This window comes from Neovison vison, chromosome 1, assembly GCF_020171115.1.
Source record: "Neovison vison isolate M4711 chromosome 1, ASM_NN_V1, whole genome shotgun sequence".
Taxonomy (NCBI): Eukaryota; Metazoa; Chordata; class Mammalia; order Carnivora; family Mustelidae; genus Neogale; species Neogale vison.
The window spans coordinates 40378157-40401384 of NC_058091.1; the positions used below are offsets into that span (position 1 = coordinate 40378157).

General features: G+C 37.8%; 1 protein-coding gene and 1 pseudogene across 1 annotated transcript in view; one reads left to right on the forward strand and one right to left on the reverse strand.

Moving 5' to 3' along the window:
• BACH2 (BTB domain and CNC homolog 2) overlaps positions 1 to 23228 on the forward strand; it is a 363936-nt gene that overhangs the window by 107195 nt on the left and 233513 nt on the right. The window lies entirely within an intron of this gene.
• Positions 20982 to 21064, reverse strand: LOC122897483 (annotated as a pseudogene).

Consider the following 23228-nt stretch of genomic DNA (forward strand, 5'->3'; position numbering starts at 1 on the left):
TTTTGAGGCTTTTGATTGTCTGCATCTGGCTGGTGGAAGAGATAGAGCGTAAAAAAGGAGCATTATACTTCTTAATCACCAGAGCCCTGAAGGGACTGGGCATCTTCTCTTCATAGTCCATCGATGAGAGATAGCTGTGTGGCTCCACCTGAAGGTAAGGAGCTTGGGAAAAGTCCCTGGATGAGTAGTGACTGTGCTCAGTGTCTTCAGGCACATGTGTGTGCACACGAGCCAGCCCACCTTTCTAGCAAAAGATGTCATGTGTCCCATTTCTTCCCATGAGAATGGGTTCTCATATGGCACTGAAAGAGGTTTTAAGAGTATCCAAATTTGAAAATTCCATCCTGCCCTGGCTAGGAATGCTTTTCAATTAATGGTCTAAGTATTTATATGTAAATGAGTGCCTAAGGCTCACTGTTTTGTTTCCTTAAGAATCTAATAGATTCTCCAGGGAATTTTACTTACATTATTAATGGGCACCTTTTTTTTTCCCCTTATGAAACCGTGAAATCCTAATTAATGAGGCTTTACTCTTGGCCAAAAATTTAGCTTGTGGTTAGAAGGATTTCCTACAGTACAGTGACTTTTTTATATTGTTACATGTTCTATTATTACTGAAAAATGATATGCATCCAAGAAGAGAAAAAAGGATATTGTGAGTGCAGGGGACAATTACATAACCTGCTGTGCTTATCTCAAATGGCTAGACTTTAGTATTTAATTATAAAAGTCTTGTCTCTCCTATCAGGTTAGTCATTATTTCGAAAGTTGAACGTGGGTTTTATAAGTGACTAAGTAATTGCTTTATATGTTCCTTTTCAATTACAGTAAGAAGTCATGAATTCACTACATTTAGAACTGCTAAAAATTATTTAGATTTGCCTGTTGAATAGGATTTTTTTCTAAAAAAGGACTAGGGAAAAAATTTCCACTGTAAATTTTTGGCTTCTCAAAGTAATTTGTAAGAAATTTCCCATGAAAAAAGATACTGCTAGTAATTTAAAAAGGATAAGTAGAGTGCAGTCTGAAAACTTGGTAGGTAGTGTGAAAACACGTTAATACTACTGAACCATAATATTTAATTTAGGCTTTTAGTCATGAAGTTCCATGTCAAGAAATCATTCTCTTGCTGTTTTATTATTCTGGTACCTTAAAACACTGATGTTATCTCAAGACTTAAAACCTATCTACCAGTGGTAACAATAGATTTCCTTTTGGTCAAAAAAACCCTGACAGTGATACTTTAGTAAAGATAATTATTTCAATGATGGCCTTTTAATCTTTAGTGGCTATACTTTTTAATATGTCAAAATAGACTAAAACAAGTATTGGAGTCAATTTAAGAATGAATTAAATCCTCATTTGTTTAGATGTTATAAATTCAGATTTTTTGGAGAAGGGTCTAGGATGAAGTGTATCCTTTGTCAATTTTTGATAACTAATCATTTTATGTTGTTACCATTTTATTGAGTGCCTACTGTTTGCATTAGCTCCTTTTAAAATAGACTATATATATATATATTTTTTTTAATATTTTATTTATTTATTTGACAGATAGAGATCACAAGTAGGCAGAGGCAGGGAGAAAGAGAGGGGGAAGCAGGCTTCCTGCTGAGCAGAGAGCCTGATGTGGGGCTTGATTCCAGGACCCTGAGATCATAATCTGAGCCAAAGGCAGAGACTTAACCCACTGAACCACCCAGGGGCCCCTAAAATAGACTCTTATTGCTGATTTTCACAGCCAGTTTGCAAGAGTTTTATTATTCCCATAATAATGGGGGAACTCAGGGATGTTTAAGTAATGAGACTAGTATCCCATGTCTAGATGTAGAAGAGCCAGTATCTGAATTCAAATCTTACTCTAAAACAAATGCACATTTCCATTTTGTCACATTGCTTTGTAGGAGAATATTTGTTGAAGTGAATTTGAAATAGATTAGATGCATTTGCTAAAAGCTAAAAGTAAAATGCGGCATCCCAGAATGAATGCTTTAGTTTTGGGGGGGGAAAAGCCATTTGCCATGAACAAACTAATGTAGTAGTTGGAAATTATTTCCATCTATTCATTAAAGCAGGTCTCTAGAACTTGCTAACACTTTAGTAGACTGCCACTTCCTAAATAAATGAGCAGTCTATGTATGATTCAGAATACTTCTTAAACATCCATTATCTGACTAACGGAGTTCTTTAGAACTCAACTTAGGTTCCTGAAAACTAGTTTCTAATTCATGCTCTCACACTTGCCCCCTTTCTGAATGTGCCAGGTTATGCAGGTTTTATTGATTTGCCAAGGCAAACACAGAAAAAGGCAGCCTTGAACCATGGGTGGGCCTGGCCTGAGGGCAAGATAAAGAAAACCTGCCTATTTTCCAGTGAGAAGCTCAGCTAGAACCCTAAGATAAAAGAAAGGTATATTCCTCTGAAAACATTTCACCTTTTCACCTTTCCTAGCAACATGATAAGCCTGACTTCTGATGAAAAGGATGATTTAGAGTTTTGAGGGGTATCTATATCATTTTCAGTTTCATGCCATTTATTCTGTTCATGGTTTCTGCCGTGTGACTGTGGCCAAGTCACATCACCTATTTGAAACCTGGTGTCGCCATACGTATGAGGAAGCAGTGGGAGTAGACCAGGAGTCGTTAGCCTCGTGTCTCAGCCTAGGGTGGCTTCAGAGGGTATCTGTAACATGCTAGGAACTGAGTCCCATGTTTTGTATGCATCTGCATTTTTCTGGAGAGAGTGGTTCGTGACTTATTGCATCAGATTCTCCAGGGCCTCAACACACAAAGAAATCTACAGGACAGATTCTGTCTGAAGTCTATAGGGACTGTAGCATTCTAGTTTTCTATAAATTTTATTGTGTACAGGCTGGTGTAGACTGCACAGATGAGAAAATGAGTGCATTCTATCTTCCTCCTACAGCATGACACGTTAAGGGAAACTTGGAGTGTTTTTATTGTAGACGAAGGCTTCTCTGTCCTCTAAGATGAACCTGCTGTGTATAGCAGATGTGCAATAAATATGTGTGGATGGTGACAAAATTCTGTTATTAGCCAATGGATAGTCAATTCATTAGAAGTGAGTTACGTTTGGGTATTGAATGAACATGTTTTTCAAGTCTGAACACTTTTTTGTAGTTCCCTGCAATGGTAGTTTAAAGAATCACTTAAAATAGCACTTTCTTATTTGGAATCTCAGAGAGGTGGGATGTTAGTGCCTGAAAAACGTGCCGCATGAATAGATCGATTCCCACGGTGAGGAAGCAGAGGCCCAGAGGGGCGATGTTTTGGTTCTTTTGCTGTCATACCTTCAGTGTGTAAGCGTGCTGTCCCTCCAGACAGCCTTCTCATACGTGTCATGGCTCAGCAGATTAACCTGCCTGAAGCAGGAGCCCTCTTGCTCAGCAAATAAACAGACGGGGAGAATAAGAAAGCACTCTAGCACCTCCCCCTCTGGTAGGGAAGAGAAAGACTTAAATAGCATCCCTGCCCAATGGTTCAGGTAGAATCCAATGGAAGTCCACTGTTGAATGTGACTCGTGCATTCACTGTATTGAAACAACAGACCCCTCCCTCCAGAACATCCCAGTTTCGTTAAAGCAAATGAAACAGCTGCTTCTTGGATGCTTAGATATGCCTTCCAAAACATCAGGGATGTTTACCTACATTACTTCTCTCCAAAAATTGCATTTCTTTTTTTCTGATGGTGGATTTTAAAAATATACATTTGACTCCTTAATATGAGTATCTATGTATGTGTGAATTACTACCATTTACTTTTTCAACCTCTGTTTGAAATTAGGCTTTGTATTCTTTGGCAACTTCGTTAAACGAGAATAATCATGGTAGGCCACAATACTATTAATTTGTCTTCAAAGTTGCTGTGAACAATCTCATTAAGATTTATTTTCCAGGCCAAGTTTGCAATTCAAAGTCAAAAGCAGGCAAAATGTTCACAGCTAGGCTGATTTTATTTTGGAAGCTGGTTTTATTTTATTTATTGATTAATTAAAAATGTATTCAGAGAGCTTCCTTTTTTTTCATTTTTGCACCATTTTGCACTATTATAGCTATTTAACATGAAATTTTCATGATGATAAATCACTTTTTAGAATTGTCTGAACTGGATTAGTAGTAAGAAGTAACTCTTCAAATTTTTCAATAGGAACAGAAAAGGAACAGTACAAAATATTATTAACTGTATTCTTTGACTTAGTTTCCTAAGATAGATTTACAAATTATCAGTGCCTCTTTTGGTCATAATGAGTACACAGTATGGCACATGGTTTTGTACCATGTATATTTATGTATGTATTTTTAATAGATATAAATAAATTAGTGCCCAGGTACCAAATAATGTACACCCTCAAAATTTGAATTTCAAGGAACAGTGGCAGAAAATATCATCGCTAGAAACCGAAACTCTCAAACATCAACATAAAAATGGCTGAGATTAGCTATGTGTAAAATTCCCAGAAGGTAATCCACACTTAGACAAACCAACAAAAATCCAAATAAGTGTTGATAATGATAGCTAAACTTAACACCTTTGAGATTATAACATGTTAATATCAGAAGCAAACAGTTGGCAGCTGGTCTGTTTGGGAGCCACAAAAAGAAGTTGTGGCTCCTGAAAATTGTAGAGATGTCCCCGATCATCGCAGAACAGTTGCGTGCTATTGGCAAAATGTACTGCCAATCCATTTTAAGTCCATGAGGTTTAATGACACCAACCTACAATCATTTGGTTCTTTGCCCGTGCTTCTGAACTTCATGTTTTCCCAGCAGTGAGGGCTCTCGCCTCAGCATTGAGGACTGAGCTCAGCTGGAAGCTCAGCTGCTCCTCTGGCTGTGTGACCTTGGCCAAGGCGCTCAGCCTCTCTGGGCTACAGCCTCCTCAGCTTGAACAAGTACACAAAAGATACTTCAAAGGCTTGTCATGAGAGTTAAATGAAATCACTAATGTGAAAGTGCCTAGGACAGTTCATGCCCCATGATAAACTCTCAGTAGATATTTTCATTAAATAATAATAATAATAAGCTTGCCCCAGTATTATGTTCTTCTGCGAAGTTCTGTTTTTCAGTGTAGATTGATAAGTAAGCATTCCAGGTAATCATCAGTCTGACTTTTATGACTATGGGTAGAATGAGCAGTCTTGATGTGAACAAACACAAACCATTTCTCTTTCGTGCAAACCTGAGACCTCCGTGGGCCTGGCCTCCCTGTGACTTGTGAGTCGCAGGAGGAAACCCCCCAGAAGAGACCGTGAGAAGCACTTGACTGGCCTCCGCCACTTAACTCCCACAAAATGGAAGCTAGTCCCTTTCAGAGTTTGGTAGATTAGGTTGAAAAGTTAAGAGAGTGTGTGTGTGTGTGTGTGTGTGTCTGTGTGTGTGTTTTAAATAGGACCCAGAAACTAAATATATGCGTGTACTGTAGCAAATGAAAGAAATATGAGTCCCACTCACAATATATTTTTCAGATGCTGTTAACCGGGTTTATTTTTACTTTGACAGATACTTCCGTTTAGGGGGTGCTTTCCACAGACAGATTGTATTGTGCAAGAGAAAATTCGGTAAATTTTGCCTCTAGATTTCCTCCAGATCTCACAGGTGACCACACCCAAGCCTCAGTATTGCCATGTTCTCAATAAGAGACATGAGTTATTACTTCGGTAAATAACCTTGGTTTCTCTCGGGAGATTTTGTTGTCAGAATTTGTCATCTTTTTTAATAGGACATCATGGTTAATATAGGGAAAGACCAACTATGTTTATGCAACAGAGTCAAATTAAAAGTGGTGCAATTATATTTTTATCTCACTTTTAACTTCATTAGGTCCCTACAATGACCGTGTCCTTAATGATTAAGAGTTTGCACTCTGAGCATCCTGAGACCTGGGTTCAAATCCCAGCTCAGGAAGAGAGGTGCTGAGATCTTGGACAAGCTCCTTAGTGTATTCCTAAACTTATTATCTCTGAAATACCCATCTCCTAGGGCTTCTTTGAGGATTATATTGGATCATGCCCGTATAAATGTAACATTCAGCCTCTGGTGAAAAGTTGATAAATGTTAGCCATTGTGAGAAGGATGAGGGAGGAGCCCTGGCAGAGTTATCAAAAGTGACTTTTCTGTTTCAATTTAATAAACACCTGGGATTTCACATTGGCCTGCTTGTCTATTTCATGATAACCTTGAAAGGATCTGACTCATTTGGACCAACTTTGATACACTGTATTTTAGGCTTCTAGTAAGAATATCAACTCCAAATCCCGACAGTCCCTTATATCTTCTTGTAGCTACTATGCTAAAAAAAATAAAAAGCTACTATTTATAGAGAGCAAGGTATATCTCCAGAGTGACTTCAGATGTTACAGTAACCTTGTTTATGTTTTGCAGGAATCATTAGGAAAGGTTTTGAGGGTAGGGGTCTAGAAAACACTGGAAATGGAAGCTGCTTCTTTGTCTACTGCTCCAGTGTTTTTCTACAAGTGGTTTGACTTAGTTCTGTTGGGACTTGGTTTTGTTTCTTAAGTGGAAAAACTCTTTTGTGTCTCTATTTTATATTAATTCCAGGAGTTTGAGTCAGTGCTGAGTCCAGTAGTTGAATTAATATTGAAATCAAACTCTAAACTAATCCTTAGGATTACATCCATTATGTAACTCTGAAGTGGGCTTGAACAGAGAAGATTCCAGTACTGTTTCTCTCTCCACGTTAAATATAGTAGAGGCCAGTCTTCTCTATGAATGTACATGCTGCATCAGAAGTAGTTTTTTTAAGAGGTTTAAGATTTGGGGAAAAGATGTATGTTCTTGTTCGGCGTCCCTGTCCAGGCATTAGTAACACTAAGGAATTTTCCAAGCTGGCTACCAGAGTGAATAAAAACCAGGTGCCTTTATATAATCGGCATAAAAATTATGTTCTATCTGCATTTTTAATTGAGCCAAACACTGCACAGAATTAGACACAGCCTTGCTCTCTAGGAGTTTAAATGTAAGACAGAAGATGCTAATGTGTGTGTACATGAAGACAAATTCATTTAACATTTTATAAGCACTGTGGATGGTTCCATTTCTTACCTTTGCAGCCTTCCTCAGCCTAGGTGACTCATTCACAAATTATCCATGCCTGTTCATTCATGAGATAAATTTTTAAAATTAAAGAACTTGTGTTTTTCTATTAGTTTTTGTAACTAATACAGTTCATTTTAGAAAAAGTAAAAAGGGAAGTATAAAGAAAAAACAAAAATGACATATAATCCTATCACCTAGAGAAGACTATCCAGTGTTATATTTTAGCAGCATTTTTAATGTTATCTTTTAAAATGTATCTGTGTATTTTATATAACTGAGATCTATGTTTGCACGTTTGCTTTGTGCTATTTTCACTTACCATATCTTTTCATGTTTCCTATTAAATATTTTTTAAAACACAATCTTAGGAGTGTTATGATTAAGTATAATTTGAAAGTTGAGAATCCAGCTTCTGGTCTCCTAGAACGGTCATTTAATATATAACAAGTTAAAGGATCAATCTAACTGTTCACCAGCGCATCTAGACCTGTTTCCGAAATAGAGCTATTGTTCACCTAAAGTGGAAACTCACCCGGCTCTGCATATTTCCTCGGGCTGGGTTGCTGTTCCGTGTCTATCTTTCCTCATTGACTTATCAGGCTCCATGCACACATGCACGCTTGTTTATAGCAGTCTTCCTGATATGCAGCAGCGGCGTGGGTTTTGGAAAACTGCCCAGCTACATACCATTCATACCGGCTGACATTCAGCTTCTGGTAGCTAATTGGGTACTCTTAACTCCTTCGATCTCTGAAGAGCTCACCCTGTAGGGCCACCAACCACAGGACTAACACACCCACTAATCCTCTGGCTGTTTATATTCACGCACACAGCTCCATTATGTATGAAAAGCGGCATATTGGCCCAAACGCCATGAAAGAATTGGGGTCAACTTGTAAAAATCACTGACTCTCTGTTTGCCACTCCCTTAGCCATACCATAAGCAACTGCTTGAGTTCATAGGCCTTTAAGTTTAAGATGATGCTTCTTGAAGCACCTTGGAAGCAGATGGAGTCTGAAGGGGTTTCTAAGGAATGACAGAGACCATTTCCCATCTCCCTGAGGATGGGTGTGCCCCCCGGGCTGGGGTTCACCCCTTGTGTTAGGAAGTGTTGCTTCAGGATCCCTAAAGTCATTCCTTTCCAAAAACTTCATCTGGTCCTTCCACTTTCCCCCAGAAACCTGCTATTCTTCATAGCTCTTCTGTTTCTTGTGGAGAATGAGCATCACAAGAGAAAGCCCAGGCTGGCTAAGTAGTAGGGAGGGAATAAGAAGAGGCAGATGGAGGAGGGAGATTATGCAAAGTAGTAAGATTACATATGAATACTGGATGAATTTCAAAATCTTCCCATTATCTCGAACACTCACCTTTTTTTTTTTTCTTCAGCAAAGACTTTTACTCCCTTACATCAAACAGCTGTCCTTATATGCAGGATTCGAAAGAGGAAATATTCACAATAACAGCACACCAGGAAGGGGGAGCCCAGATAAAGAGGAGATGTTAAAGTGACATTCATTCTATTTACAAATATCTCCACTGAACATGTTTCAGTGGTTAATCAGAGCTTTCTTGCCTGGCACTTTCTAAAATGATATCATTATCTGGCTTGCTGTTTCAGCCGTTCTACGAATACCTTGCCTGTGGGTCAGGGTACTTGGTTTCATATAAACAACTCGTAAGAGCCCTTTACAATTTCAGAAAGACAGGTAAAAAGAGAAGAAACGGCTATACAAGTTATGTGGGGGTGAGGGGAGGCATTGGCAACATTCCTCTTCCGACACAGACACTGCAAGAAGGCATCTTCTGCCATCTCTTGTGATTAAAATAGTTTGTTTTTCCTCAAACCACACTGAATTTAGTTTCTCAGGAGATGAAAGCACCTTTGCTACTCCTGTGGGAGACCATGACATACAGGCTTAATTGCTTCATGGGTGATATGAAGTCGTGGAATAAAAACTAGCCATCACTCTTTACAGTGTTCGGCTTAGTAAACCTTGACAGCTAGCAAAACTCAGCCAGACATCCTTGATTACAGGCAGTGCACAGAGCCCCAGGAGCTGGTCAGGATGAGTTGTCCAGTAGGAGTTAATTTCACTACATCGGTTTCCTCTCTTTGAACTTATCCTCCTCAAATCTAAGAATGACTGAAAATGGATTAACCAAATGTTTTTCCTGCTTCCAGCGGTGGCATTTTCTTCACAGTGATGGCCATTTTCTTTACTGGGATACTATTCACTTTTTTTTGGCAAGAATTATTTGTTTTTATTAAAACTCTCTGGCTTGCTTAAGTCTATTTATGCTATGTAATAAGAGAGAGAGGCATCAGTAAGTATGTTAGAATTTCACAGACCTTGCTTCTCACAGCAGGGACCTACAATCAGCATTGTCAGGCAGGGACATGTGATCAAGTCACAAACTGAATGGGAAGGTCTGCTGCGAAATCAGTATCAACATAAACATATATCCGGTTAACTGATTTGCTGTTTGCTCCATACCACAGGTCAGGTGATGTCTCTGAGAGCAAATACATTCAGTGTTATACAGATGTCAGCTATTATCATTTCTGTACATAACCTCACACTTAGGGGGCACCAGCCTGGCTTAGTTGGGAGAGCATGCTACTCTTGATCCTGGGGTTGTGAGTTCGAGGCCCACGCTGGGTATAGAGATGATTTTTAAAAAATAAAATAATAATCTCCTACTTGGGAGGTAAAGGTAGTTCAGAGAGTAATCATCCTGCTAGCTGTTGGGGTTAGAATGGTTCAAAGGCCAGGCTCATGGTCAAAGAGATTTAGGTACAAGTTCTGGCTCTCCTCCTGTTTACTTAGTGTGGGACTCAGGGCAAATTGCTTTCCTTTCTAAAAAAAGAAAAGAAAAATGTAAATATATATGTGTGTGTTTCTGTCTATATATGTGTATATAAATGTGTATATAAATAGAAGTGATTTTCTTTAAGTGCATAAGTGTGATGATAGCATATACTCTTTTGGTTCCCCCCGCCTTTTTTTAAACTTTTCCCTTTTTGCTTGGATCACTTCCCTTTTTTTCTCCTCTTTTCCCACTTCAGCTGCCCAGGTAGCCTTCCATATTTTTTCCCATTTTTACATAATCAGCTATATAAGTGGAGAATCATATAAACACACATGCACACACCCCAGCACACAAGTGAGAGGAGGACAGATATTGTTATTTTGTTTTATAAATATGAAAACATGTTCTATGGGGTATTCTCAAAGCATCAGTGCAGTTTTAAGTTAATAACTTCAGAGTCATAATTGCTATACGCTTACAAAAGACATACTGCAATATTTCATTATTTACATTTATTTTACAGCAAATTTATACTTATTTAATTTTTTTGTAAATTTTGAATAGCACATTTTATTCTTAAATTTTTGTGTACAACAGCTTCTGTTATATTGAATTTTAATAAGAAACATCAACAGTTTTAAATGTTCAATGATTAACCTCTCAAGTGTTGTTTTTGTAAGTATGTAACATTCATACTTCTGAAATTACTGAAGTTAAAAAATTCACAAAGATGTTTGGGACTCTCTATTACATTTCTTTTCCTATCTTGTATTCCTTTAAAAACCTTGTTGAAATCTTTTCATTCAACTGACAGAGCTCTGGTTCATTCTTTTTAGCTTCATTATTTTCTGTAGAATAATCCTTATAACTTATTTCATAGCTTATTGATGAAGGTTTACTGTGGTCTTTTTTTTTTTTTTTTTTTAGCCATTGTCAACACTGTAGTAGTCATAATCTTTGTACATGTCCTTGCAAACAAATAGTGGTAATTCTTAGCATTGGTCCCAAGGAATGGAACTGCAGGATTAAAAAGTAGATGTAATTTTAATTTTTTTTTAGGGGAGTGGGGAGAGGGAGAAAGAAAGAATCTTAAGCAGTCTCCATGCCCAGTGCAGAGCCCAATATGAGGCTTGATCGCACAACCCTGAGATCCATGACCTGAGCCAAAATCAAGAATTGGATGCTTAACCGACTGAGCCACCCAGGCAACCCGATGTAATTTTAATTCTAATGTGGCTGTAAATGGCTTTAGTTGATTAATTTTAAAAATGCCTTAGGTTATACAGTAAGAGTACAGTTAACCTTTGAATAGCATAGGGATTAGCACCAAACTCTCCCCCAAGCAGTGAAAAATCCATGTGTAACTTTTGACTTGACAAAAACTTCACTTACAGTCTACTGTTAATTGGAGACCTTACCAATAACATAAACAGTTGATGAAACACATGTTTTGTATGTTATATATATTATGTACTATATTCTTATAATAAAGCCAGAGAAGAGAAAATCTTACTAAGAAAATCATAAGAGAAAATACACTTACAGTAATATATTCACAAAAGAAAAAAGAATCTTGAACACAGTATAAACCTGTGTTGTTCAAGGGCCAACTGTATTTGAAAATTCACATGCATTATGTTATTTGATGCTCATGATGGCCTTTGAGGTGGGCAGAGTAGATATTATTGTTCCCACTTTACTGATAAGAAAATGGAGGCACAGAGAAGCAGTTTCTCACAGTTACCCAGGTGGAAAGTTCTTGACTACAGTCTAGAACCGAGTCCCATCATGAAGAAGCACCTTACAGTCTTTCTTTACCTATACTTTTGGTCTTGATAAATCAGTCAGATGAAAATCTTCTAAGCTAATTGAATTAAGCAAAGGATATATACCTTTGGTTAGTTATGCTACCAGGAGAGGGCAGTAGTTGAAATACATTGATTTTCCTAAATATTTGCACCCCCAGGCTCTTTTGAGGGACATAATTTTGTTATTTTTTGGACATTTGTAATGTCTTGATTTTAGTTTATTTAGGGTTATGTGTTTGGTCATTGAAATCTTTATTAAGATTTGATGGCTCCATTTCATCAATGATCAATTCCCCCTGATACTTAAAAATAAAATTAGCAGCACACAATAGAGGGTATTGCAAGGGTTGTGAACAAATGAACATTGTTTCCTTGGTGCCCTTAAAGAACTTCTGTGTTACAGATTCTGAGTCTGGCTGTTCAGATTCCAGTTCTGCAAAAATGAACTGACTGATTTGGGGGCACTTCATATAGTACTCAGTTTCCTTATCTGTAAAATAGGGGAGAATACACCTACCTCCTAAAGCTATTAGGGAGCTGTCAACGTACACCGCTTACCGCAGCAAGCAGCTCCAAATAGAGCTTGGTACAGGCACGGGCATGTGTGGTCCAGCTCCGCCACAAGCCAGGCTGATCCTGCCCTTAGAAACATGTTAGAGTGTAACAATGTCTCCCGGGAACACAAAGGGTGGATTTTTTTTTTTTTTTTTTTTTTTTTAAATATCTATACCATTGCCCCCATGCTCGTCAGCGGCTCTGCATTTTGTGCTCAAATCAAGTACTGATACCATATAACTCCTTAAGTAGAAGTAAAATTACAGGAAGGCTCATGGCCTTCTGAGGTACCATTTTTTGAGTGACAACTATATAAACCACAATGAATACTTCTGTTCCTGCAAGAGTTTGATTGAGAGGAACAGCAAAAAGAATTTTAGTTTCTCTTCCTCCAAGCAAACATTGTTTTCTTAGCTGTCTTTTTTGGGAGATGGGAAGGAGTGGTTACTTAAAACCAACAGTGTGTGCAAATTGGAGTGACGGGTGTAGTTAGCTTTTACTATCTAGCTAATAGACAAGCCCCCCAAAATATGGCTTGGGGGACACCCGGGAACAAATAGATTTTTTTTTCCCTTCAAAACTGTTACGAAGAATCTTTTTGTTTCTAGAAGAAACAACTGTAGAATTGAGCTGTTTATTTGTAACATGCTGTCCGATCGAGGGACGATATTTAATATCCAACCTGTCATTTTAGATAATAGTAAGGTGGTGAGGTAAGTGGAATGAAGCCAGGAAATTCAGAGTTGCAGCTGACATTTCATCCTCTTCGAGGTTTGTGAAAAGCCCACAGCTAACTTTGCATTTCCCCAGGAAGAAGGGTGGAGGTTCTGTTGCTATCACACCCTGTACATTATTCAAACACAAGGTTTGTCATTTGCTCTTCTGTGCAGAGTCGTTACCGAAAGTGAGTCTTTGGCCGGCTTCGTACTGGTGAGCTGTTATTCTGGTCCATAGCACTTGGAGAAAGGGATAGTACAGGTACTGCTGCAGGCTAAGAACAAAAATGGACATTTTCCTGACCCTATCCCAAACAGCTTCTGGCGTTCTGTCTATAGAAACAGTTTTTCAGTAAAGGAGGAAATGTTTCAAGGCCAGGAACTAAAGAGAATACTTAGATTTATGATCCAGAAGGCTTTCTTATCAGCTTTAGTGCCGCGAGAATGTGATGCGAAATCTGTTAAGCGTGGAATCCTCTCTGGTGAGGAAAGTGAAGTCCGCAGAAAGCCCAGAACAGTTCTGAGTTACAGTTAATCAGTGGTAGAAGCAGAGAATCATGGGGTTCTAATGGCTCCCCCAGTCCTTCCTGTGCATAAGCTTTACAGCTTCTAACCCAGAGCCCAAGTTGGGTGAGAGTTCACATGACCTGTTTCACATTTTATGCATTACATTCCACCAGAGGTACAAGATGTTGATGTAGGCAACGGAGTCCAAGAGATCCAAGTTCTCACTGGAATTCCACCACTTACTAACTGAAAGATCCTGGGGATGTTCACCTCTAAATCTCAGCTGTCTTGTTTGCTAACAAGGATAGTGATAGCTTATTGAACTGTTGTGGGAATTCAGGTGGTAACGTGAAAAGTTCGGTACAAAGTCTAGCATACAGTGGGTGCTCAGTTGATGATAGCTCTTCATGGGCCAGGTACTGTGCTATGCATGCTGGAGACGTGAAAGAAAATAAAATACCATCCCTGCACTCAAGTAGCTTGCTGTATAGTTAACAAGACAGACATACTGATAAACTCAGAAGAATAAAACCATGTGCTTTCAGGGAAATGATGGCAGTGAGGTATGTAAGGAGAGCAGACAAGAGGGATTTGGAAGCCTTCAGAATGGAGGTGTTTCACAGGTTTTTGGAGATAAGTAATAATTTTGAGACAGGCAGGAATTTTTTAAGAAAAGAGTGTGGAGTATGCTCATGTATGGACCCGTGAAATCATCATTTAACATTAACATGTTAATATCGACATAGAGGGCAATTGGTTTGCATTGCTGTGGTATAAAGTTCATACACAGAAAAGCTAGAAAGGGGGCCATATTCTAAATGGCTTGGAGGCTATTCTCTGTGAGTATGGGTCAATACTGAAAGATTGTTAAGATGGAAAATAATGTGGTAATCTTTATGTTCTGTAAATATTCCTCTGTGGACAAGTTATGTATTGGAGGAAAGGAAGCCTGAGAGCTGGTGTAAGATAATGAGAGCGTTGGGTCTGGCTTAGGTGACTGGACCCTGCCACCCATGACTGATTTGGAAGGGTCAGTACTAAGTACCACTTGAGATATTTTGTGTAGGGTACCCAGGTGGTCAGATCATCAATGTCATTTTAATTACATTGGCAACTTTAAAACATTTTATGAGATGGGATCGGGAGGAAGACAAAGCATAAGAGACTCTTAATCTCACAAAACAAACTAAGGATTGCCAGGGGGAGGGGGGTTAGGGAGAGGGTGCTTGGGTTATGGACATTGGGGAGGGTATGTGCTACGGTGAGTGCCGTGAAATGTGTAAGCCTGATGATTCACAGACCTGCACCCCTGGGGCAAATAATACATTATATGTCAATAAAAATGATTTAAAAAAGAAATAAAAAAATAGTTCTGAAGTTCATGAGTTATAACATGTAAAGTGCATGGCACATTTAAATACATGCCAATAAATCTTAGATCTTTAAAAAAAATTTTATGAGAAAAGAAAATATTTGCAAATTTTTCTGACATTGATCAGCCCCTCATTTTTGCCTGAGCAAAATTGCTCTTTTCAAGAATTACTTTTGAAACTAAAGGATTATGGGACGCCTGAGTGGCACATTTGGTTAAGTGTCTGCCTTTGGCTTGGGTCATGATCTCAGGGTCCTGGGATGGAGCCCCGCACCCTCAACGAGGATTCTGCTTCTCCCTCTCCCTCTGCCTTTGCCCCCAACTTGTGCTTACTTTCTTTAGCTCTCTCAAAAAAATAAATAAATGAAATCTTTTAAAAAATAAAGTAAAAAATAAAGGGATCAGGTCTTTTCCACTGAGAAGTTGTTTTTAATGTAAGAATTCAAGCTTTCAGGCATTTCTTAGGGACTGTTCTTTCCTTATCATTTGTTCTTCCATTGTTTTTCTCTTGTCTAGTGCAGGCAGCTATGAAAACACAGTGATTTGGGTATGTACGTTTAAAACCTATCAAGAGAATGGTGATCTTTTCACAATATATACAAATATCAAAACATTACTTTGTATACCCAAAACTAATATAATGTTTGTCAGTTATACCTCAATTAAAAATTTTAAAAAATAGCCAGTCCAGAAAATAAAAACCCTACCAAGAGAGTTTCTTAGGATTTTGGTGTATTAGGAAAATCAATGTATGAATGAAGACTGTAAGCTTTTCTATAATGAGTTAAAAAATCAATCAATAAATATTAATCTTAAAATTTAGATACAGAAAAATTATCTCCTAAATGCTTGTGTTTTCCAACTTGAAACAGTATTACAATACTTTTTTTTACTATCTCAAATATATTTATTTGAGAGAAAGACATAGTGGAAGAGAGAGAACAAGTGAGGGAGAAGCAGTCTCCCCAGTGAGCAGGGACCCCGACTTGGGGCTCGATCCCAGGACCCCGGAGCCATGACCTGAGCTGAAGGCAGACACCAAACCAGCTGAGCCACCCAGGCACCCTATTATTATAATACTTTAAAGTACACATTTTGACAAAGTTTGACAAGGTTCCTTTACTTCTTTAAGAAGTATACCATTCATACAGAAGGGAACATACAGCTTCTTGGTACATTTTAAACAATAAAGTAAGGAGACATCCACATTTCTTCTACTCATCTCAAGAACTTGAGACTCGGATATATCTCTCTCCTAGATCACATTCTCCTCTCCTCAAGTCTTTCCTGGATTCTGAGATAATCACTCTCTTGCCTTTTGCTTCGTTTTACTACATATGTGTATATCCCTAAACAATTTACAATATGATTTTAACCTTTATATAAATGGAGTTATACTCACTATTTTGTGACCTGCTCCTGCCAAAACATTATGTTCTGAGATCCATCTGTATTGACGTGTATAACTTCGTTCATTCATTTTTCATTCATTATATTTTGTTGTATTTATTATACTACAATTTATGTAGTCATTTCATTGTTGAAGAGCTCTGAATTTTATCACATATATGATAAACATATTGACTTCCTTATTAATAAAAATAATTTGCAGGAGTACCTGGTGGTGCAGTCAGTTGAGCATCCGACTCTTGCTTTCAGCTCAGGTTTGATCTCAGGGTTGTGAGATGGAGCTCCACCTTGGGCTCCATGCTCAGCTCAGAGTCTGCTTGTGTTTCTCTCTCCCTCTTCCTGTGCTTCCACTGCCTACCTCAAATAAATAAATAAGTCTCCTTTTAAAAAAAAGAAATTATCTATTATTCATTTGAGTGAGAGAGAGAGCAAGCACAAGCAGTGGGGAGAGGGAGAGGGAGAAGGAGAAGCAGACTCCCTGCTGAACTGAGCACCCAACCTAGAGCTCAAACCCATGATCTAGAGATCATGATCTGACCCGAAGGCAGATGCTTAACCATCTGAGCCACCCAGGCTCCCATAAATAAATCTTTTAAAAAATAAAATAAAAATAAAAATAGTTTGTAGATTCTTTAGTATTTTCTGTTTGGATTTATATCATCAATAAGAAATGGTCGGCGCCTAGGTGGCTCAGTTGGTTAGGCAACTGCCTTCGGCTCAGGTCATGATCCTGGAGTCCCTGGATCAAGTCCTGTATAGGGCTCCCTGCTTGACAGGGAGTCTATTTCTCCCACTGACCTTTCTCCATTATGCTCTCTCTCTCCCTCTCTCTCTCTCATTCTATCTCTCTCAAATAAATAAAAAAAATCTTCAAAACATTTTTTAAAAAAATAAATGGTAGTTTGGGTTTCTTTTTTTCCTTTTGAATTTGTATGATGTTAATTCCTTTTTCTCATTTTATTGAGCTGGCTGGAATCTTCATTGTTAAGTAGAAGTGGTAATGGCAGATTTTACCTTTTCATTGACTTACAGACAATAACTTAAAAGCTTTACCCTTGACTATCATATTTGCTATAGCATTATTTTGTGGTACCCCTTACCCAGTTGAGGAAGAGTCTTTCTATTCCTTATTTACTAGGAGTTTTAATTATGAATAGTTGCTATATTTTCTTGAATGCTTTTTCTGCATCCTTTGAGATAGTGTTACTTTTCTACTTCTTTAATCTGCTAGTGTGATGAATAAATGATATTGAAACAACCTTGCATTATGGGAATAATTCAAACTTAGGAGACATGTTATTTTGCCTTAAAAATTACTAGATTTCAATTACTAATACTTTGTTCAAGATTTTTGCATTTATATTTACAGATAAAATTGTCCTCTGTTTAGTTTTCCTTGGGGCTCTGTGAATTTTAGTTTTTTTGTATTTTGAAGATATTTTGAGGCATATAATATTATTTTATCTTCCTGATGAATTAAATGTATTTATTAATATGTCATGGCCCGTTCAAAGTTGACAAAACTAACTAAAGTTAATTTTGTATGGGTTTAACTTAGCTACACTAGATTTCTGGGTTAGTATTTGCCTACTAATATTTTTCTCTACTTTGCGTTTTACAAGGACACAAAAGATTTTAGATTTGTCTTTGGTAAATCATGTAACTGGCTTTTGTCCTGTGAGCTTTATTAAGGTATAATTTATATACAGTAACAACTCACACATTTTAAGTGTACATACAGCTTGATGAATTTTGACAAGTGTATACAGTCATGTAACCACCACCACAAAAAAGATACAGATCATTTCCATCACACCAGAAAGCTCCTCATGCCCTTTTGCAGTCAGTTCTTTCCCTCACCTCTGGCCCCAAGAAACCACTGAGCTGCTTTTATCACTAGAGTATTATCTTCTCTAGAATGTCATGTAAATGGGATCACACAGCAGTCTTTGGTATTTGACTTCTTTCATTTATCATCAAGCATTTGAGATTCATCCATGTTGTGACATGTATTTTTCTGCTCAGGTCATGATCTCAGGGTTCTGGGATCCAGCCCCACATCAGGCTCCCTCTCTGCTCAGAGCCTGCTTCCTCCTCTCTCTCTGCCTGCCTCTCTACCTACTTGTGATCTCTGTCTGTCAAATAAATAAATAAAATATTAAAAAAAAAAAAAAAGGGACACCTGGGTGGCTCAGTTGGTTGAGCCGCTGCCTTCGGCTCAGGTCATGATCCCAGCGTCCTGGGATCGAGTCCCATATCGGGCTCCTTGCTCCACGGGGAGCCTGATTCTCCCTCTGACTCTGCCTTCCACTCTGTCTGCCTGTGCTCGCTCTCGCTTTGATTCCTTTTTATTTTTAAGTATCATTCCATTACATGGATATACCACTATTTGTTTCATCATTTGCCATTTGGACATTTGGGTTTTTTCAGTCTGGAGCTATTACAAATAAAGCTGCTATGAGCATTCACATTCAAGTGCTTATATGAATATGTTTTCTGTTTTTTAATTCAATCAGACAGTCTTTGTCTTCTAACCAGAAAATATATTACATTTCTATTGTTTAGTAGATTGTATCAGTTCCATTTGCATTTTCAAACAAAAAATAATCCTTCGTTTGTATTCATTTTGACCATCTTCTCTTTTGCTTTCTATTTGTCTTACTTTTCTTGTGCTTTTTTTTTTTTTTATTGCCTTCATTTGGGTTAGACGAGATTTGCTTTGTTTTGGTTTTTATAATTTCATGTTATTTCTTCTATTAGTTCGGCAATTGTATACACTATATTCTCTTTCAGTGCTTACCCTCAAGTTGTTAGCATCCTATTTAACTTAATGAAGCCTTACACTATACACTATCTTCTCTCTTCTCCCAAACAATTCAAGAATCTTAGAATTCTGTAATTCTAATCATTCTTTTTTAGCCTAATGTGCCAGTGTCATCCAGTTTTCAATTTTATCCTTCTTTTTTTAAGACTATTTGAGAGAGAAAGAAAGGGAGAGAGCGAGAGCATGAGCAAGGGGAACAGCAGAGGGAGAGCGAGAAGCAGACTCCCTGCTGAGCAGGAGCCCAAGTGAGTCTCAATCCCAGGACCCTAGGATTATGACTTGAGCCGAAGGTAGACACTGAACCGACTAAGCCACCTGGGTGCCCCTTTACCCTCATTTTATATTAGATATTATTACATTTTGCATACAGTCAGCATTTGTTTTATAAGTCCATATTTATTTCAATTTAGTCATATGTTTACTATTTTATTTGCTCACCATTCCCTCTTTCCCTTGGATCTCTTGCTTTTCTCTGAAGTATGTCATTTAGGAGTTCTTACAATGAATTTTGTTTTAAATAAACCTTATTTTTGTTAGACTGAAAATGCCTTTATTTGCCCTTTTTTTGTGAAAGGTAGTTTTGTTGAGTGTGTAGTTCCATGTTTAGTATGATTTTCTCTCTCTCTTATAAATATATCTTCCCCAGATTTCTCTTCTTCATTTGAGAGATCAACTTTCAGTCTAATTGTCACTCACTTGTAGGTAATCAGCTATTTTCTCTGGCTATTCTGAAGATCTTTTTTGATGATGGTGTTCTGGAGCTTTTACCAGGATTTATTTGGGTGAGGACTTTTCTTTATCATCCTTGGATTCCTTTGGCTTCCTGAATTTGATGCTTCATAGTTCTAGAAAGTTGTTAATTATAATCATTTTTTTCTTTTTCAGGCAAAGTTTCTTTTATTATTATTAATCATTGAGGTATAGTTGACATACAATGTTAGTCTCAGGTAAACAACAAGTATAATCACTTATATGCTACCTTTCCCTCATTCTCTGTATTTTCTTCATACTCTATGTTCCATAACTTTTAATCTTTCTTTCATAGTTTCATCTTTTTTCTCTGTACAAGATTATGTATTTCTTTTTATCTATCTACCAAATCATGTATTCCTTTTCAGCTGTATCTAATTCAGCATTGGACTCACCCCCTGAATGTCTAATTACAAGATTGGGTTTGTTTGTTTGTTTGTTTGTTTTGTTTTGTTTTTGTTTTTTTCATTTCTGAAAGTTATTTTTGGTTCTTTCTCAAATCTGCCTACTCATGTTTGGTATCACATTCCTTTTTTCATATTTTAAGATCCTTTCTCTTCTTCTTTATAGACACTAAACTTGTCTGTTTTATATTCTGTATCTGATACAACAAGTGTCTTGTAGTGTTTGACTCTGCGATTTGTTTTTCCTTACTTTTGTTCATGACAGCTTTTGTATTTGTATGTTTTGTGATTTTTGATTGTGAACTCAGTTACTTGGAACTCTGAAAATCCTTTGACACTTGGATTTAAAGTTCGTTTTTCTAGAGAGCTTTGCATTTGCTCCTGTCATGTGTTTGAGGGCATTGCCACCCTAGGACAATTTTTACCCTGTTTAGGGTAAATATTTCTGTTTAGGGAGGGACATACAAGTTCTGATCCTAAGCAGTGCAAGAGTGGGCTTAGAATATTCTGAGGAAACGTATTCTTTGTTCCTTCTCTTCCTATTACTAAGGCTTATCCCTTCTTTCTTCTGTTTTGCGAGTTTGTTTTTTTTTTTTTTAACTTACCTCACTGAGGATTTTTTATCTTTCAGGTATGTGAGCTTTAGATTTGTCTTCTGTCCCATAGACTTTTTTTGTCTCTTAAAACCCCCACCAGGGATTGGCTCATGTCTCTAGGATACATATCTAACTCGCTTCTAGTCTTCTCATCATTTTTCAATTAGCAATAATCAGCAATAATCGCGTCTCGGATAAACCTCATTGGCTACAATACTGCCACTGCGCAAAGCTTAGTCTTCTCATCATTTTTGACCTTTAACAATTACTATTACTTTCCCGAAGTTTAACCATAATTTTTTTTTAAAGATTTATTTATTTATTTTGAGGGTGGGAGCACAGGGAGAAAGAGTCTTTAATAGACTCAGTGCTGAGTGCAGAGCCTGGTGCAGGGCTGGATCTCACGACACTGAGATCATGACCTGAGCTGAAACCAAGATTCAGACACTTAACCAACTGTGCCACCTAGGTGCCCCTAGCCATGATTTTTTAAAAATTGTTTTTAATGCTCTTCTCAGCATTTTTAAGTGTTTTAACATGGATTTGCCATACTTTGACAATCTGAAGTTTTCTTTACTTGAAAGTTAAAATGTTTCCCACAGGGAAGCAACAAAAAATTGATTAGATCTTGGGGCACCTGGGTGCTTGGTCAATTGAGCATCTAACTTCTGGTTTCAGCTCCGGTCATGGTCTCAGGGTCATGAGATTGAGCCTTGTGTCAGGCTTTGCACTCAGTGCGGATTCTGTCTCTCTTCCACTGCTCCTTCCCCTCCCCACTTTCTCTCTCTTAAATAAATAAATAAATAAATCCTTTTACAAGAAATTTGGGTAGGTCCTTGTAATTTATAGATTTTACTGTAATCAAAGGTTGACTTTTGACTTTGATTTTCACCTACCAAAAAAGAAGTGGTTGGTTTGTATAAACATTAATGTTCATTTTAAAATAATTTTTCTCATCTGTGGCCCCCTAAAATGGAATTATGAAAGGTGTTTAAGAATTAATCACTCATGGGGTGCCTGGGTAGAGAGGGAGTTGAGTGCCAGACCCTTGGTTTGGGGTCAGCTCCCGATCTCAGGGTTGTGAGATTCCATCCTGCACTGGGCTCGATACTTAGCACCAAGTCTGCTTGAGGTTCTCTCTCCCTCTCCTTCTGCCCCTCCTGCTTGTGAGCACTTTCTCTCCTTCTCTAAAATAAATAAGTAAATCTTAAAAAGATAAAAAGTATTAGTCACTCATTCACTCACTTTTCAGCTAGTACTTGTAGAGCCCCTCTGTTTGGCATGCTGTTTTTGGTGGTGGGGCTATGTCAGTGATTAAAGTAGACAAACATTCCTACCCTTGTTGAGCTTACATTCTAGTTGGAGGAGAAAGAGACAGTTAACAAGATCAGTAGGCAAAATATGTGGTATGTGAAAAGGTGGTAAATGCTGTAGGGTGTCTTTGGGCAGGTAAAGGAAGATTAGAAGATACTATTCTTCATTTTTGAAAGACTATATTTAAGACTATAAGGACCAGGCACCTGGGTGGCTCAGTGGGTTAAGCCGCTGCCTTCGGCTCAGGTCATGATCTCAGGGTCCTGGGATCGAGTCCCGCATCAGGCTCTTTGCTCAGCAGGGAGCCTGCTTCCCTCTACCTCCCTCTCTCTGCCTGCCTCTCTGTCTACTTGTGATCTCTCTCTGTCAAATAAATAAATAAAATCTTTAAAAAAAAAAAAAAGACTATTAGGACCATTCCAATTAAAGTTCATGCAGAAATCTACTTTAAATTAAACCTATTACTCCTACAGCATTGTTAATTATAACTTAAATTTGTAAAGGTTAAGTTGAAATTGACATATACATTTATAGACAGTCCTAGATTAGAAAAATAAGTTGTTTTTTAAAATAATTCCTCAGGCGCTTTAGTAAGAAAATAAATGATTAGAAAATATCGACTACAATAAAACTGCAACACCCAAACTTTAAAAATCCTTCCGTTTTAAAAATAGCTTTAAACTGGAAAACTTTCCTTTGTCCCCAGCAGCCCCCATAAGGGATCAAGCAAATAAAACACTCACCAACAACTAATTACAAGGGAAGCTAAATATCTGTTATACTACTCAGTTGGTTCTGAAAGTACCAATTGGTGAAGTTATAAAAGGCCATTCATTTCTTTACTGCAAAAACTGACAAACAGGGCAGAAGTAACCAGAGGGGAACAAAGAACATAGTAGAGCCCTTTAAAGACAGTGGCGGTGGATACCGGAGTGAATAGCAGCAGGCGCTATTTTAAAAGGAGCACCATTAATCTGGAGACTGAAGCTCTGTAGACCCAAGAGCAAAGGGCAGACAGAGCCATTGCAGCTCCGTTCCCACAAGGGCATGACAATGCTCTGTTGCAGGCACATCAGCTGAGGGA